At 41.6% G+C, this 6783-nt stretch overlaps 1 long non-coding RNA gene across 1 annotated transcript; it reads left to right on the top strand.

Moving 5' to 3' along the window:
- Positions 1–765: 765 nt before the first annotated feature.
- On the top strand, positions 766–5046 carry LOC128905741 (uncharacterized). Its single transcript, XR_008464959.1, has 3 exons — positions 766–877; positions 1092–1219; positions 3243–5046. It is a non-coding gene; the product is annotated as an uncharacterized LOC128905741 (long non-coding RNA).
- Positions 5047–6783: the final 1737 nt, after the last annotated feature.

Genomic DNA, 6783 nt, shown 5'->3' with positions numbered 1-6783 from the left:
CCCCATTCTCCTGACACCCACCCTTTAAGTATTTATAAGCGTTGATAAGGTACCCCCCCAGTCTTCTTTTTTCTGGACTAAAAAGACCAAAGTCCCTCAGCCTTTCTTCATAAGAGAGATGCTCTAGTCCCCTGATCACCTTTGTAGCTCTCTGCTGCACCCTCTCCAGCAGTTCCCTGTCCTTCTCGAACCGGGGAGCCCAGAACTGGACACAGTACTCCAGAATATAACAAGTCAGTGGCTCAAATGGGGACGGTGGGACTCATGTCACGCAACAAGCAAGTGTAAGGAACAGGCAAGCAAAGGGTCAATAGCCCGGCTAGGTGCGGCCTGACTGCAAATGAGAACCACAGCCCTTGGAGACTGCTTCAGTCCAGCACTCCTCTTTGGAATGACCACAGAGCCCGAATGCCAAAACATTTACCCTTTTGCAACTTAATCTCCACTACGCTGTATTTCATCCAAACTTTTCATCCCAACACCATGCCCATTGTATCCATGCTGAAAGCGCACGGAATGTGCCGTGTGTGAGAGCAGATGTCATTTTCAATTTCTCTTTGAATGTATTTTGGAGTGTTGGGAGCCTTTATTTCAGTCTTTTATAAGTTGTTGATTTGCCAAAGTGAAAGAGAAATATTAGAGAGACTTGGCCAGCACCACGCTCTCCTCAAGGAAATGGAGCTTAAGTGCTTCCCCAGCTGCAATTTTCCTCCCGGGCTGCAGCTTTGCAGGACTGCTCTTCAGTGTCTGCTGCGGTCTCACCGTGGTTCCTTTCCCCATCCTTTGGTGGATCTCCCCTCTTCCCAGGCTGAGGATCACATCCAGAATAATGCAATCCCTCTTCATCGTTTTGAGAGACTTGCAACGCGTTCTTTTGGTAAGAACACGTGTGTGTGCATCTGTGCAGCATGGCTGAGAGCGCAGTTTACTTACAGTTAGGAAACAGGGAGTCGCGAAAACAAGGCATGTTAAATATTGTTGGGTAATGGGCATCTCTGTGTATTCCTCCTTTTATGTACCTTAGTATAAATCCAAAGTAATTCCACTGATATTGGGTCAGAATTAAGGCCTCATTTTTTTTTTTTTTTCAGAAGAAGCCTCTTGCTAAAGATGTGGAAGAGGGGCTTCCTTCTTCAACACACAATGTCCTCTGAGGAGAGAGATGATGGACAAGTGCTGGTGGTGGTAGATAACTAAAGGGCTAAGAAGGATAGAAAGAGTAAGTCATTGAAAAATAAGAAGAACCGAAAGAATGTAAGTAGAGGAGAAAATGGGATTGTGCTGAAGAAAAATGTCAGAAAACAGAAGACAGGAAAAGGACGACAGCACATCACTGCAGAAAAAAATAAGAAAAGTAATGCCAATTTAATTATAAGAAGTTCTGGAGCAAAAGCTTCATTACAGGAGGGCATTTTCCAAGCTTTTATGAAGTTCTGCTTTTAAGAAAAAGGACAAAACTTTGATAATCCATTGCACAAGTGTAGATAGGGGCAACTGGGTAGCTAACTTAAGCAGAGATTTCTGCAATCACACATCCTAAAAGCTGAAAGATACTTGTACTGCCCAAGCCAACTGAAAACCGTGGGATGACGCCTGCTAACTGCCGTGGCCTGTGGCTCCAACCCATAACAAATTAAGTTTGTTCAAAAGATACCTTATTGCCTTATAAAGTATTTCTCAGTCAATTTAATTTCTCATCAAAAGACAGCTTGTGGCTTGGTAGGAAGAGCTGACTCAATGCCAGATTTTAAAACATCACAGAAAGTGACGGAGAGGAATGTTGCATCTCCTGAAAGACCCATCTAACGAGTAAACCATACACACCAACTTGGCTTTGATGAGAAACAAATTCTCCTCTCTTTCTCTGTTCTTTTTTTGTGTGAGGAGGCGCATTGCAAATAGGGTACAAAGATCGTGCCTGCGGAAGAAGCTATGGAAATTCACTTCTGAGGCTTCTCAGGCACAGACAGCTCTGCTCGAAGTAGGAGGCAGCGCCGTGGCACTCTGTTAGGGTTTGAAGAACTCACGACAATTTATTGTCATTTAGACAATTATTGTATCACCCGATGACCCCTCCCCACCCAGGAAGGGGAATCGGGAAAAAACAAGAAAGCCTGAGGGTTGAAATATAAATAGATTTATTAGAATAATACTAAATAACTAACATTAATAGTATTAAAGAAACAATATTGATCCCGATACCAATATAAAATATACAGGATTATACTCAGCCAAAGCTATCAGCAGGAAGCTGTGCACTCCCAGCAGGGACAGCAAATGTCGGACACTGAGCACTACGGCTTCGGGAGGAAGGGAAGAGATCAGGGGTCTGTCACTGGAGCAAGGAGTTCTCAGGATGGCTGCCATCACAGAAGAGAGAGACTCCTCAGCAAACTTTCTAATTTATATTGAATGTGTTGTTCATGGTATGAAATAATTCTGCTGGCCAGCTTGTGTCAAGTGCCCGGGTCTCGCTCCTCCTCATCCCTGCACCTGGCCAGGCTGGAAAACAGCGAGACTTTGAAACCCTCATACCACAGCTGGCTATAAAGTAAATATTTTCACAAATTCAGACACTTGAGTCTTCTAAAAATGCAATTTTCACAAGCATTAGAACAGACCTCACTGAAAAGTAAAATTACTGAAAGAGAAATTGATCCTGTGTCGCTCAAACCAGGACACGGTCCTTGTTTATTATACAGGGTATTGATGACTTTGTACCAATGACCCCTCCGCCCCCAGAAATAGGCCTGGCCACCAGAACCACTCAGGTTCCTGGAGGATGCTTCTGTGTAACAGGAGGAACATCATACAGCAGTGGCACCGCCGTGGCTCAGGCAGCTGGACGGGGTCCCGCACGCAGATTTCTTGCTCAGGAGTAACACGGGGGAGTCACTCGCGCTAATGGTATTTAACCTTGGTGTAATTATGAGCGATCTGTTGTAAGCAGTACAGCAACTAAATCGTCTACTCTTCCCTAAACAAATGTCATACCACACTGGATGCGCGCAAACTAACAATACATTACCTAAAGAAAACCTCATTACTTGCAAAGACTGATAGAAAATTGAATTTCCCTAATGGATTGTTTTGCAGTTTGCTCCGTGCCCGGCCATCCGTCGTTCACAAAGAAACTGCAAAGTACACCTTCAAGGAAACAGTTGAAAGCAATTTTTTGCAGAACCGATACTGAAAGTCTCCCATGATCTTGCTAAATCTTCATTATTTTTTTTCTATTTCAGATTTGGATTTTTAGAAGAGAAATCAAGAAATCAAGAATACCCACTTGTAAATGAGCTATGATCTATCATACATGATAGCTACATTTAATTTGACTTTTAAACGTAGAATACTATAGTACACAGCCCCTGAGCCAAAGAAAAAAACAAAACAATTAGAAAAATGCTATAAATTCTGATTTGCTTACGTGAATGGAGAAAAGCAACAGAGTTTCTCTCTGGAAGATCTGTTTAGAGTTTACAAAACCTTTCATGTGCAATATCGAAAGTATCCACTTGGTGGTCACTTGTGCCTGCAATGAAGATGCTTTTTTCCATCTCCAGGAATCGGTTATTTGCTTTCCATTTCTCTTCTAGCAACAGGGAGCGTGCAGGCCTCTGGAAACAGCTGGGCTGCATTTTAAAATCTCCGGCGTAACAAGATGCAAGTGTGTGGGCCTTGGCTATCCTAGATTGCTCTTGACAATGAAACAAATTTAAAATCAGCCTGGTGCGAATTCCTAACTTTAACACACTTCAGAGTCTGCAGCCATAAAGCTGGGCTAATCTTATTCTGTATGACAACATGGTAACTTTTCGGACTCTATCAGCTGTAGAAACGTCATCTTAATCAATACACTGCAATGTATAATCTAGTCATTGGACTAAAAAAGATGACACTGAACTCTCTTATTCTTTCGAGCTTCCACATGTCTAAATGATCACAGCCTTTTGAATGCCATACATATATTGTGTAAAATAATCTGCCTGTTTAAATGACTTCAGATCAGTCATGTAAATAACTGCACAATGCAAGAAGCCGCAGGGAATTAGCTTGTTAGATGGTGGGGTTTTTTCCTTTCTACGTAACCCTAGTGCGACTTCAAAATATTTCTGGAATTGCTTCAGGCTTCTCATAAAGGGAAGCTACAAGGAGCCAGATCCAGTATTGGTATAATGAGATCACTTGGCCTGAACTTGGTGCAAAGAATAGAAACTGCGTATAGAAAGACTGGAAAAGGATTGCAGCATTTTGCCGTCTTTGTTTCACACGCTATGGGTAGACATTTCTCCCTTTCACACCCTGTGGACGGGCATACAACGCGCCACACAGTAGCAGATTCCATTGGGGAGCATCCTCTTAGGCTAGAAAAACTGCTCTCAAGGCACTGACTCCAATCCCAGGCAAAGACAATTCCACTTGTAATTCCACTTACAAACTGATTAAGCTTCATCTTACAGCTAATTAAGCTGTTTTTCCTGATGGTGACTGGTAGCATGAACAGACAAAGAATGTAGCAGGGAAGCAATAGGTGATGCTGTGTTTGGCATCATTGTTGATACGTGGACAAAAATTCCTGAATATTTTTACATCTTCATTGTTCCATCTAATCTGAAGAATTACAAGCAAACTGCAGTCTGCCACAGCCACTGCCAAGGCATCTCACTGGCTTCTCCAGGTGATGCTGTTTCCAAATGAGAGGGAAAAGTTGACATGCGGTTAATAAAGAGATTAATTGGAAGGGAATATATGAGAAGTGCAGGTCAATTAAAATTTGCGGTGTAGAATCCAGAAAGTGGTAAAAGGGAAGAAGAAAATAAATATCTTTGGCTTTTGTGGGCAACTCTGCCTAAGGAATATCTGATGGAAGTACAAAGCAAACAAAACATAGAACAAAATACATCATTACAAATTCTTTATTCTATATACACACGGGAAAGCTTTTCCTGTCTAAACACTTCCCCTTGTTTAAGTCGGTGAATTAGTCTAGACTTTTCCCTTGTCCACAAAGCTACACTCTGTATTTTATATTGTGCCATTTTTCTACTTCTGGTGTGCAATGTGACCCAATAAACTCGCTGCACGCTGATGCAGTAAAACTTCTGCGAGTAGTTTGCAACGTATTCTTTTTGATTAATGGCATAAATGCGAAAATACGTTTGGATTCCTCTGGTAGACTCCGTACTCTGCAGGGGAATTTCGCTGCCTAAAGGACGTGTTCAAACGTATGTCAAACCTTGTGATGTTTTTCAGGAACTCAGCTTCGCCACGGGAAATCAGAAAGAAATATTTATACGTTAAAATATATTTTCAAGGTAGATTTGAGCAGCCCTTGAAAGTTTCCTGAGCTTGCAGTGGGAGAATGGGAGATTCATTTGTGCCCTGAAAAAGATTAACAGAAACACCCTGTTCCCATAGACAGCCTAGTGCTAACGACAGAGGGTGATGAAATCAATCAAACAGAACAATGATTCCTAATGAGCCAGTTTTACATTTCATTAACTTGAGTGCCAAGGTAGTCCTTAATGTCTGATTTTTTTTTTTCTTTTAAACTCTCATAAAGAATTAAGTAATTAGGAAAACAAGGACTAACAGCCTAAGGCAGCTTGAGCCTGCGCAACCCAGTTTGTTTCTGAAGGCCATGAGGAACGTGTGGGCTCCGCAGCTCCGCAGGCTGAGGACTCCTCACATCCCAATTTTGGGATGTGCCCAACACAGCGATGAAGAGGAGACCAACTTGATGTCGGCATCGTGCTCTAAGAAGTAATTCAAACGCTTCAGCAATTTAATTGGGTAGGATTATAGTACAGTTAGTCCAGGATTATTTTTACCCCTCTTGACGTCGCTTGCTGTAATTCAACTCCTACTAATTAATTTCCATCAAGCTTAATTCTCAGTTAAAATGAGGACAGGGATATAGCTTCCTTTAGGAATACAGGAATGCGACGTGAAACAGTCGCATTTTAATACATACAGGAAGCAAAGTTTCTCTGAAGCAAAGGGTTTTTTTCAAGGGAAAATTGCTATGGGACAGAGAGACACTTAGATATGTATTTCACAGAGGATGGACTAGAATTAACTTTGTTAGTCTGAAGAACCTTGAAGTTTAGGGAAATCTAAAACTAGCTTTGAATTTTGCAGCTAGCAAAAGATTGTTATTAAAGGCTAAGTCCCCTGATCCTAAAGCAGCCAGGCTTTTGTCTTTTACTGAATCCAGGCTTTCTGGGTCAATTCTTGATCTGTTCTGAAGATGTCTATGTATACATATGTATGGGTACAGGTGTACGTGTACACACATGGGTATGTGTATATGTACACACAGAGTATGTGTACACACACACATATTTTTACCAGAATTGTCCAACTTTTCACTCTCACTAAAGTCAGTGTGATATTTGAAAGTTCAGAGACTGAATAACTCGATACAAACCCTTTCCCCTGTCTGAATGCTGGATCAAAACCTTTTGGGAAGACTGGGCTTTATTCCCTGCAAATGCCTCCTGTGGGATTTACCATAAAATGAAACCTGTGAACAGTCTAGTGCGAGGGACATGGAACTTGCATTTGCTGCATCAGATTCCTTTCACCTTGTACTCTTATTTTTTATTAAAACTATAAAAAACTTTATTAAAGCGATATTAAAAACTTTTTCAGTCTATTCCTTCTTATTCCGTAATTTCAAAGCAGCACACACCTGTATGTTAAAGATAGAATTGCACTTGGTATGTGTTAACAGCTCTTCCTAACCCAAAGATAAGGATGCGGGCTCCTTACCTGCCCCAA

This window comes from Rissa tridactyla, chromosome 2 (genome assembly GCF_028500815.1).
Source record: "Rissa tridactyla isolate bRisTri1 chromosome 2, bRisTri1.patW.cur.20221130, whole genome shotgun sequence".
NCBI classification, from domain to species: Eukaryota; Metazoa; Chordata; class Aves; order Charadriiformes; family Laridae; genus Rissa; species Rissa tridactyla.
The sequence above is the reverse complement of the archived record's forward strand: the minus strand, read 5'-3'. Positions and strand labels throughout refer to the sequence as shown.